The 12,083-nt window shown below is 39.7% G+C and overlaps 1 protein-coding gene across 4 annotated transcripts in view; it reads right to left on the bottom strand.

The window, feature by feature from the left end:
* TPK1 (thiamin pyrophosphokinase 1) overlaps positions 1-12,083 on the bottom strand; it is a 323,125-nt gene that overhangs the window by 299,078 nt on the left and 11,964 nt on the right. The gene's annotated exons all lie outside the window — the stretch shown is intronic.

Raw genomic sequence — 12,083 nt, 5'->3', positions numbered from 1 at the left:
ATCCATACATAACCAGTAGAAAACCTTCCACAGTCTATTGCAAAGTCAGCCTCTTGGAGAAAACTGAATAATAGAACAGTAATTTGGCCACTGTAAGAGAAAGATTTAATGCATTACACTGTTAATGTTCTACAAGAATACCAGAGCATTCTGTTAAAACAATCTTTAAAGTAACAAAAGGCAGGTTATCTAATTATTTTAAGACAATTGGTGACAGGGATCAGGTTGAAAATATTGATACATTATGTGCCATTCTCATACGTATTATTACCTACCTTTTCACATGCATGTCAACAGGACATTTTTAAAAATTCTTACACATTTAACAGTGTGTATGAATGCATGAGTAAGACCAGCCTGAGCAAGAGCAAGACCCCATCTCTACTAAAAACAGAAAAAAATGAGGTAGGCACAATGATGCACATCTGTAGTCCCAGTTATTTGGGAGGCTAAAGCAGGAGGATCATTTGAGCCCAGGAATTGGAGGTTGCAGTAAGCTATGACGACACCAATGCATTCTAGCTGGGGTGACAGAGCAAGACTTTGTCTCAAAAAAAAAAAAAAATGCATGAGTAATAAATACAATTAAAGAAATGTAAATGTAAATATTGTATTATAGTACTAACTTACCTCTCTGGCAAACTAAGTGACCAAAAATGTCCAAAATGTTTCTGTGCAACCAACACAGAAGTCAAAAAGTCCAGGAATTAAGAAATACACACATTCAATTTCCTCAAAAAACAGCCTTAACGCCTTCTTTTGCTACCTATTTTGCCTATTTTCCTTCATTTGCTCCTATTTTTGACATAATTCTAACAACTATTTGGTTTGTCAAAAAATAGCACATCAAAAGTAACTTTGGAAAACAGTATTTTGACTAGATATGGCAACGCTAAAGACAAAAAGAACTACATACAAAAGTTGTACTCTAGTCAATAACTATTTCTCACAGGGATTTGGGCTAGCAAGCTTGAAACTACTTTATATGTATACTAGGTATGAACAAATAAGTAAACATACCATAGGTAATGAGAGTCAGATTTCTCACTGTCAGAGAAATTACAAATAAGAAAACTGAGAAGGCTACAATGAACCCTGTGGTGTTGGATTGTAATCCAACATATCAGTATGAACTCATGGTTTTTAATACATATGTACATAGAAATGCACAGAACTATACATATTAAAATATAGATTTGTATGTATGCATGCGTTAGTACATATATTTTCCTGATTATTCACTGAGAGAGCCCTGAAACAACAGACACCACAGTAGCAATGAGCATAAGCAGTCCTGAGATCTTGGCTTCTAGGTAACATTATCCAATAAAAGGGGCCATGGCACCTTGAAGTGGGTGACTCCAGGGCTGGAGCAGGGAACAAACAAGATGAAGCTAGAGCATCCTATGGTGCCAGAAATTAAGAATGGTCAAAAAGGATGGGAAAATGTCGAAAGGGCTGAGGAACCAACCTGAACTCCTAATGGTAAAAGAACAATTTGAACAACAAAATAAGCAGTGCTGGATTATAAAATAAAACGTTCATGCGTCTATACTGATATAAATTATAAATTAGTTAATTAAAAATAAAGAAGAGACAGCTCTTCCTTACAAAGGAATTCCAATTAATAAATATAAAATGAAGAAGGAAATAGAAAGTCACCATTAGAACACCATAGTAGTAACTGCTGCGGACACACACTCACCCACCAATGGATACAAAAACACTGGACCAAAGTCTGAGGAGAAACGGGATATGTGCATAATTCCAAAATATCTACATGAAAATATTTATTAATTTCAAAGGAAAAAAACAGTAACTTTATAGTGGAAAAACCTGAGTGATGCCACCTTGATCAAGTGTGAACAAGGTTAACTACACCAGTAAGACACATTCACATCACATGCCCTTGATATCATGCACTGAGAAGGACATATCATTTCTGTGGTATTCTTGCCAAAAACACATTACCTAAACCTAATCATGAGAAAACATCACACAACCCCAAATTGAGGAACACTCTACAAAACAACTGACCACTACTCTTCAAAAGTACCCAGGCCTTGAAAGACTTGGAAAGATTAAGGAGACATGACAAGTAAATGCTATATGGGATTTTGGATTCGATCCTGGAATAGAAAACGGGGATTAGTGGGAAAACTGATGGAAAGTGAATAAAGCTTGTAGTTTAGGAAAAAGTATTGTACCGATGTTAATTTTTAGTTTGTGGTTATGCAGTGCATTAACACTAATGGAAGCTAGGTGAAAAGTATAAGAGAATTCTGTATTATTTTTGCAACTTTTTAGTAAATCTAACATTATCTGAAAATAAAAAGTTTAAGAATATGGTTGCAATTTTGAAAGGAGTAAGATACGGAACAACAGCAAAATTCACCATAGACAACACAAAATGGAACAAGATGCACCCACTTCACAAAACTGACTGCATGAAATTATAGGCTGGGCATGGTGGCTCATACCTGTAATCCTAGCACTCTGGAAGGCCAAGGGAGGAGAACTGCTTGAGGTCAGGCATTCAAGACCAGCCCGAGCAAGAGCAAATAAATGAAAAGAAAAGAAAGAAAATAATTATTTAAAAAATTAGAAAGAAAGAAAGAAAAGAGAGAGAGAAAAGGAAGGAAGGAAGGAAGGAAGAGAGAGAGAGAAAGAAAGAAGTAAGTCTCAGAGGGAATAGATGCAGAGGTTGAAAAAACAGTCTTAAAAGAGAAATAAAACTGTATCAGGCCAGGTGCAATGGCTCACACTTGTAATCCTAGCACTTTGGGAGGCCAAGGCAAGAGGAGTTTGAGACCAGACTAGACAACAGAGAGACACTGTCTCTACAAAAAAAAAATTTTTTTTAACTTAGCTGGGTGTGGTGGCACATGCCTGTAGTCCCAGCTACTTGGGAGGCTGAGGAAGGACGATCACCTGAGCCCAGGGGGTTGAGGTTACAGTGAGCTACGATGATGCCAAGGTACTCTAGCCATGGCAACAAAGCAAGACTGTATCTCCAAAACAAACAAAAAAACCCTATATCAGCCATACTGCATAGATACATCCAAAATCAATATTGCTTAGTGGTTACCACCAGGCTCTTCAGCCAGACTGCGTGAGTCTAAACCTTGACTCTACCACTCTAGATGTGTGACCTTGAGCAAGATAATTGACTTCTCTGTACCTCAGTGTTCTCGTCACTAATGAGAATAACATTATCACATTTTTGAGAGGAATATAATGGGGATAACATTATATTTCTCTTAACAATAGTTGTAAGCATAAACAAGGTAATACACAGAAAGCACTTAAAGTAGCTCCTTGCATACAATAAGCTCTCAGTAAATACTGGTAATCAACTTTATTATGCAAACATAAATATATAAAAATGAGTAACAGTTTATGCAGTTCAAACATGACTCAAATTGCAGGGTACAAGAGAGCGCAAAATTCCTCACAGAGCTCAACCATCTCTGAAGTGTTCTCTTCTCGACTGAGCAGTGTTTCTGTGTCTGTTAATAGCTACATCAGCAGCTCTAACTCTTAGATGCCATAAAAATGATTCAATTTCACAACAAGAAGATTGACTAAACACAAGCCATTTACACTTGAAAAAACAGTGGAAGGGCAAAAGCATAATGTCAGATTTTATCTCAAGTATTGTTCTTACCTGGCAAGTGGAAACAATAACTCATTTCTTCACAGTAATAGAAAGGCTAAATCTATGCTAGGTTTCAAGCATACAATACTGCTGTGTGCATAATCCTTTCACAGTTATCTAATGTCACAGTCCAATGCACACTTCAAGGGAATCACTAGTTTCTAGGCATATCATTAGTATGAACTGGTCTGCACATGGGTTCCCTTCACTTGTGTTTTTTAATCAACAGGAATTGTTGCAGACATATTCTAATGATCCCACAGAAATAGATAACACTAATTCGAGTTGATAATTGGCAAGAGAGAGCTTTCAGAAACCAATTGTTCCTATGATAATGGTAATTTGGATCAAGAAAGAGACAACAGAAAATAAAGAAGTAAACTATTTTACAGTTTTGAACAAAACAGTAAAAGTTTCCACCAGGCTTCCCACACCCAAACTATTCTGGTTCTGAAAACTGTCTTAGAGCCTTGGGCACCAGACACCTGCATTCCTGTTCTCATCTCATTTTCCCCAGTCCTACCCTATTCCTGATGTTCCCACAGCCCTCACCTTTCAGTTCTATCTCTGTCAGCTACTTTTACTTTCCATTCCTTGGATACCTCATCAATCCCAAATGCATCCTATGTCCAAATTTTAATTATAATTTTAAAGGTCTAAAATTTGAAAGAGAAAAAAACATTTTCAGAGTTGACTGCAAGACTCACTGGTTGGAGGAAAAAACTCATTTCTACAGTTAGAAGTTAATACTTAAGACATGGAGATCAAGCATATATAAATTAAGACGATAAAACTATATAACTATTGCCTAAATGTAAAGTTATTGACTACTGTCTGTATCCATTTCAAGTTTTTTAGAAAACAAGTGAGGAAATACAAATACAAAGACAAATGCAGATGGTCCTGGAGGTTCCTTTCAACTCCTCCCTTTCACCCATTTCTGAATTTTTTCCAAGAAGCTAGCTCAGCAGGTCAGTCAACAAGGAAAGAATAAACTGAGATTGTAACAGCTGCTGGGGAACACAGGCTCCCCTCTGATAACCGAGAAGGTCCCAGTTACACTGTGCTACCCAGTCGGCAGGAGATTCCAGTAAATATGTGGAACGTCATGGGAAGGGAAGGCTGGGATTCCTCTCCTGGAGCCATTTCCATGGCACAAGGCAGCGCAGCAGTGTCCAGCCTAATCTCCTCTCCATGGGATGAGACCCTGAGGAATCATGCAGGCTCTGCTACTTCACTGCTTGTATGTTTTTTCCCCAACGAACACCCTCACAACTGTATCAAGCAGCACAAGGTATTTTGTACATAGTCATGAAAAGGTGCTGTGCTGTTTTCACAGGTGCATTTTCACTCTAATTCTCACGGTCTGTGATAGATCATTTCTGGATAAGGAAACTGCGTTCAAAGAAATTTGAAACGACCTATTTATTCACATTTTAAATTTATAACAAGCAGAATTTAACTGGTGCTAAAGGACAATTTTCAAAAAGTTTAAAATCATGACTTTCATGCAAATATAAACTGAACTCATGCCAAAAATGTAATTCAACTCATTAATTAATGAGGGTATTAGGACAAATTTGAATATGTGGAGGGGACCCCAAACACTATTGTTATAAGAAGGGTTCCCAAACTGAGTGCTAAGGCACTCAGGGTGCCTCAGTGAATTAACAGGGACACTATACAAACTACTACTATGTTGTTTGGACCTAATTACTTACCTAAAGTAACTATTAGGTATTCCTTTTGTCCTAGTGGCACCATGAAAAAGTTACTGAGACTTTTAGAGTACCATAAACAGAAAGTTTAGTAATCTCTACTATAGGTCAATGAAATGTAGTATCTGGGGACAGCTCTTCTTCAGCGTAGAAATCAACTGTATCTCACTGGACAAATTCATTTGCATTATTATGAATAAGAATCATTTGCATGACTATTAGTTAACTTTTACCCCTACAAAGTTGCAAAATAGCCCAATCAAAAGAAAGAAAAAGTGTACACTCTCATACAGCGTCAGGGCCCACTAGACAGACAAGCCCAGCCTACCACTGAAAGGACACCTATTAATCTGTTTTGCTCATTTTCAAGTTCTGGACAATTTTCCCGGCTTAGACTGTGGTTGGTACTACCAGGAATAAAGCAAAACTCATGAGGTGGGAGTTGAGAAGCAGGAGCAGCTATAATCCACGCACATTTCCATCAAGAACTGCAGAGCATCCACTGCCAGCAAGGCATATACAGAGGAACACACCAGCATTCTGTTCTTGAGCATATAACTTGCTACAACCTTCCTGGAAAGCCACCTCGTAACATGCACTAGAAACCTAGAGGTTCCTCTCTTTGATTCGGTAACTCAGCTCCCAGAAATATGCATTCAATATATAATCAGTTGTGGAATAGGATCTACAAATATCTCATAGTATTAATCATAAAAATTAAAAAATTTAGAACAACTTAAGTAGATTTCCCACCTTCAATATTTCTTCTTTCAAAGACTTCAATAAGCCCTCAAATCCTTTCTATGTGATCCAGGGTTTCCCTTGTGGTGTCTCTTATCACACTGTACTCTAATTTCTGATTTGCTTATTCATTTGCTCTATTAGGCTATAATCTCTGTGAAGGCTCGGACCATGTATATTGGTCACATGGACTTAGTATGACGCCACCTGCAAAATAGGTACTCATTGTTAGCTCAATGAATAAAAGGTTACGCAGCCTAAAAAGATGTTTCCTCTACAGAGATGAAATAGTAATTACAAGTATCAACAAAGATTTTTCACAAAGAGGTGATTTTAATACCATTTTCAGACAGCTTTGATCTATTCTCTGACTTATAGTAACATTTCCGGCTCCAGATTCACCAACAAAAGGTCAGAAAAAAGCTTTATTGACTTCAAACTTCAGAACTCTTCAACTATCACTCTCCAGAATTAAAACCATGGGTTCATTCAAAAGAATGACATCATCCAGAGAAAAAAATGTAACAGTGTAACTACTTTCTTTGACTTTAAACCACATCTGGAAGAATGTATTCAGCCACAGACGTCTCATTTGTAAAGCAACACTCATGAATTGAAATGCCTAAAGAGGCATAACTCTTACAGATCATCTCTCTGGTTAATATTTTCCCAGAACTACTCTTGACTTTAATCCCCAAACTTGATAGAGTATATGTATCTCATAATATAATAATTTCCAGCCAGTGATTACATAGGAATATTTTAGATTTAATTCCCCAAAACTCAATACAAAACCAACACAAAATGTTTAAGAAAAGCCTAAAGTTATACCTCAACTGCATTGACAGAATATCAGAATTACATGCAGAGACTGTGAAAAGCATAGCAAGTGCCAACAAAAAGAACATGCACCTCAGATGGTGCCAGGAAAGGTATTGTCACACTCAGGTGAGCCATCCTCCGCCACTGTGTATATGCCCTGAATGAATTATCATACTATGCATTTCCACAGACAACAATAAAGCTCAAAAAATAAAAACACCACATTGGGTACTGTCAGCCTAAAAGAAGTTCTGGATAATGATAAACATGATCATTAAATGTGATGAAGAAATTTTTTGGTTTTAATTCTTTTTAAAAGTCACTTGGTATATCTCTTGGGCTAGTGCCTTTCAAATTTTAATAAGCATGAGGCTCACCTGAGGTTCTTGTTCAAATTCAATTTTTATTCATTGAAGTCAGTCTGAAGCAGGGCCTGAGATTCTGCATTTTTTATAAGCACCTAGGCCAAAGTCACTGGTCTGGGTACTTCAATTTAAGTAGCAAGGTTTCAGAGCACCATACAAAGAAATTTATAAGTCTAAACAAAGGTATGCAACTTCCAATTTTTCTGCTATGGTTTTTTTGTTGTTGTTGTTTTTTCCTAATCCTAAAGCACTGATTCTTTCTTCTGATGATTCATCAGGACCTTCCTGTTTAGGATTTTCCTTATCCTGCAGATGCTGCAATTTAAGATAATAGAAAACAGGCCCCAATAAGTATTCTTAAGAAGGACATCTGATTTTCCAGGAGTAGATTACTGATGCCCATATAGGGAAAGCAGATCTGGAAAGCATGAAATGTAAGGAAAATTACTGATATGTCTTCCAATGCCTAGAAAAGTTCTTGGTACACAACAGGCAGGCACTTAAATAACTGTTGAACAAAGGACTACAATATTTAGCCTGAGAAAAGAGAAAAAAGATGAAAAATCTGGTTAAGGTTTTTCACTATTTAAAGGGCAATTAAGTGGAAAGCAAGGTGAGGTATTTAATTTAGAAAATAAGAGAACTGAAGGTAAACTTCAGCTTATTTTAAATACACATTTTTGTTAAGCAGTTCTTTGTCCATCAATGGTATATATTTTCTCAAAAGACTGAGCTACCTGAACATGTTCAAGCAAAAAAATCAGATGGGCAATCACTAAGGAAGATACACACTGGAAACAGTCGAGGCTTTGAAGACCTGCTACCCATCCATAGGATTCACCACTGGCAGCATGTGTACTGAGATTAGGAAGAAACTGCAACAACAGTTTTCCTACTAAGAAAAAAAAAAGAAAAGAAAGTTTTATAGAAGCAGTTGGGCCAGGAAGCCAAAACCTTACACATGACCCAAGAATAAATCAAAAGCTTAAATTCACTGGAAGTCATAAAAACAAAAGGAACTATTCCACTGTGAAAAATGAATACCTTCAAAGACAAAGGTGTGATAAAGATACAGAAATACTCTCAGAATCAAAGCCATTTGTTTGAGCATCTGTTTGCCACCTACAAAGAATAACTCTTTCTGATGAATTTAACCAAGGGAAAAAAAGATAATGAAACTCACTTGATGGGACGTTAATGCACAAACACACTTCATTTTCCTAGAAACCTCAAAAGACAGCTGGTGTTAATGTATCAGATTTTGGGGAGAGTTTGATCGAGCCATAACATTTTAGCACTGTGAATATTAAAACTGCCCCCACAGGTTCACCTCATATTTTAAATTGTTTCATCTAAAGAAATACGATTCTTTCTGATAATGCTACAAAGTATCAATTTACAAGACTTTTTTAAAAAAGATTTAAGATTATTTTAAAACTCACTTTAGAGGCTTTATTTTCTAAAAGAATGTAGCTATTAAAACGCTAATATGGAAAGATGGGGAGCTGCTACAGGACTAAATACCACTGAAGCACAGGAAATTGATTCTCTAGATGGTGCGGAAAAGATGGCTTATAAAGTTAATGAGATATTACTTAAGGAAAGAGAAACAATTTGGCCATTAACAGTGAGGATGAACCAAAAATTCTGTCATCAAATATAACAAATCTACTTAAAAATACAACAGAAATTGAGGCAAATATGAAAATAAAATAAAACACAGGGAAAAGTTAAACAGGTAGATAGTGAGGAATTCCAGGTCTCCTAGGGACGAAAGTGGGTACTGCTGTGCCCATCTTCCTCCTGCCCAACCCTAATTCTCCATACCTGGGGGAGGAGGGAATACTCTAGGAATCTGCCAATCAGAACTTGGCACTCCAGCGGCAAAACAATGCATGGGTAGTTAAGGCTCAGGTCATGTGACTCCCAACTGTCTAATCATAGTGGTTCCACGGTGACCTCTGAACCACAAGGGAGGTCTTTATGTGGACACTATAAAATAAGATGCAGACCATAGCCAAGCTTTCTCTCTCTCTCCCCCGTCCCCTCCCCTTTTTGTCTCCCCCCTTTCCTTTTGCCTGCCCTGCTGTGACAATGGGTCCAGTCGTCATCTGTGGTGTATGTACCAGGCTCTCTAAACCTGTATCTTGCTCTTGCCCTACAATCCTATCTTTCCCTCCTCAATAAACCTCATTTTCATGTCTGATCATTCTTCAACCACGGGCATGCCAAGAACCGAGGGTTTCAGACCGAAACCTAACATTTTGGTGAGATGACTCTGACGTTTCTCTCCAGGCAAGCCTTGCTGCGTCTTCATGCCCTTTGCTCTCCCGTTTCCAACCTTGCCATTTCTGTGACTTGGATGTTTTCCTCTAGGCAAGCTAGCTCGCCTTTCTCCACGGTGACACTCCTGCCTGGGTTCTTCCTGTCTGGTAGCCAGCGCTGGAGGGGGCGCTGGAGCTTGCCTTTACTTTTTCACACTCACCATTTCTCAGACTGCACGGTCGGTTGAGCTCTTGGCTAAATTTGGGTGTGTGATAAGGAGTTTGGGAACACATTCCTCATGGTAAGGGAGAAGTCTTTCAATTTGATTCTCTTTAGGGAGGAGGGCTTTGCGTTGGTTTTTATAACGTACTTTTCTTTTCGATCTGATGAGGTGCATGCAGCCCTTTCCTGTGTTAAAGCTAAAACAGTTTTTCCTGCCCTGGTTTTGTCTGCACTGAGCCATCTAGTGCCCGGCTCACTCACTCAGCGTGACCCTGTATGCCTGGCAATAAGCAAGACGGAACTTACTGCCGTTTGGAACCTGAGGGTCTATGCAGCCCATGGACAAGCCCGTCTGCGCTGTAACTTTTCCATTTATGGGCTTTGCGTACTTTTCTTTCCGATCTGAAGGGAAGCTATAGTCCCCTTCCCATCAGCCCCCTGGCAGACAAAATCACGGGCCTGGAGCCAAAGGTAACCCTCCTGGTGGCAGGTAGGCAGTCAATTTTCTTTTGATTCTGGGGCTGCCTACTCTGTCCCCCTCACCTACTCCAGAAAACTGAGTACTCAATTCTGTATGGTCACCGGAGTCTCTGGGGTCCCTACCAAACAATTCTTACTCTCCCTTTGCTTTGCGTGTGGGAGGATGTGACCATTGAACAGTCATTTCCGGTAATTGCCAGTTGCCCCATCAACCTGCTAGGACGTGGCTTGCTTTCTAAACTGCGAGCATGAGTTTCTTTCTATCCTCAAGAGGAATGTTCATAGAAACCCCTGACTTAAAAATTGAGAGCTGCTCTGGACTTAACCCTGCCACTCTTCTTCCTGAAGAAACAACAGGGGAACCCAGTAGGCTACCACATAATTGTGAAGAGATTATACTCCACCATTGCCTTCCCCGGGCAGATCTATCCTCAGTCCCCATCTCTCAAGCCCATCAGTGGTTCACTGAAGGCAGTGGTGTCAAGGATGGGGAACGGCATGCAGGCTACTTATTAGTGGTCATTGACACTTTTACTCATTGGGATGAAGCTTTTCCTTGCAGGACGGAAAAGGCCCCTGAAGTTTACCGAAGACTTCTGGAGGACATCATACCTCGTTTTGGCCTCCCCAGCCCTTACAGAGTGATAACTGTCCTGCCTTTGCATCACAGGAAATGGCTGGACACCCACAGACCCTTCAAGCAGCTCAGTTCTTGCAGACATTATGAGAACACAAGCTACTGCCTACAGATTCTTCTTCCCCTAGTCCTTTCTGTCAGCTGGGGAACTTAGTGCTCATCAAACAGTGGAAGGACGGGTCCCCCACACCCCAGCTAGCCCTGGTGTGCAAAGGTCACTACCCAGTCTTACTTTCTACCTCAACTGCTATTAAGGTCCCAGGGATACCCACTTGAATCCATCGTTCCCGGGTGAAGCTGGGGAAGGACCAAAATGAAACCCTTCTGGCCCCTGAGGACGAGGACTCCAACACCAGAGGTGTTGCACAAAGTGTTCAGCAGATGGCCAGGGACCTCTGGCCCCTCCTGGGGACAAAGCCCAGCACCCTGAGCGATTGCTACATCTGGGGGAAGAGGGAACAGCCCCTATGAATCTGCCAATCAGAACTAAGCGCACCAACTGCAAAAGAATACAGAGGATTCTCTAGCCCACAGGCCTAGCAGCATAGATACAACGGGGTCTGGAAGGTGACCTAGGATAAACTAAGGCTAATTATCATGTCACTAGCTTAAATGTACTATTGCAGTTCACCGCCTGTCCCCCCCACCCCCCGTCCCCCAATGGGCTTTCAGAGAGGCTCATGGGAGAGCCACATGCACAGTAAGACTCAGGTCATATAACTCCCAACTGCCCATCAAAGTGGTTCCAGGGTGACATCTGAACCACCAGGAGGTCCCAATCCAGACACTATAAACCAAGACCCTGGACCATGAACAAGGCCTTTTTATTACAATAAAGGGTACACTCATCTATGGCAAACAGTTATGTTACTCTTGCTCTATAATCCTGTCCTCTTCTCCTCAGTAAAGCTCATTTCATGCTTACCTTGCTTTCATTGTGTCTGCTCATTCTTCAGTCAAGAGCACACCAAGAACCAACATTGCAGACTGCTGACCAACAAAAGCAGTAAATTTCCCAGGAACATTCAAGACATTTGAAAGCTAACTAGGATAGATACCCGATTGGGTAGGGGAATACAGTAAAAGGATTAATCCTTCAAACTCTAAAATCCACTAGTTTGTCTCTCAGATTATTTTAGCCTTTGTATCACAATCCTTAGGCAGCAGCTTTAGGT

Source organism: Lemur catta, chromosome 11 (assembly GCF_020740605.2).
Source record: "Lemur catta isolate mLemCat1 chromosome 11, mLemCat1.pri, whole genome shotgun sequence".
NCBI lineage: Eukaryota > Metazoa > Chordata > Mammalia > Primates > Lemuridae > Lemur > Lemur catta.
Note: the sequence above shows the minus strand (reverse complement) of the source record. Positions and strands in the feature narration are given on the sequence as shown.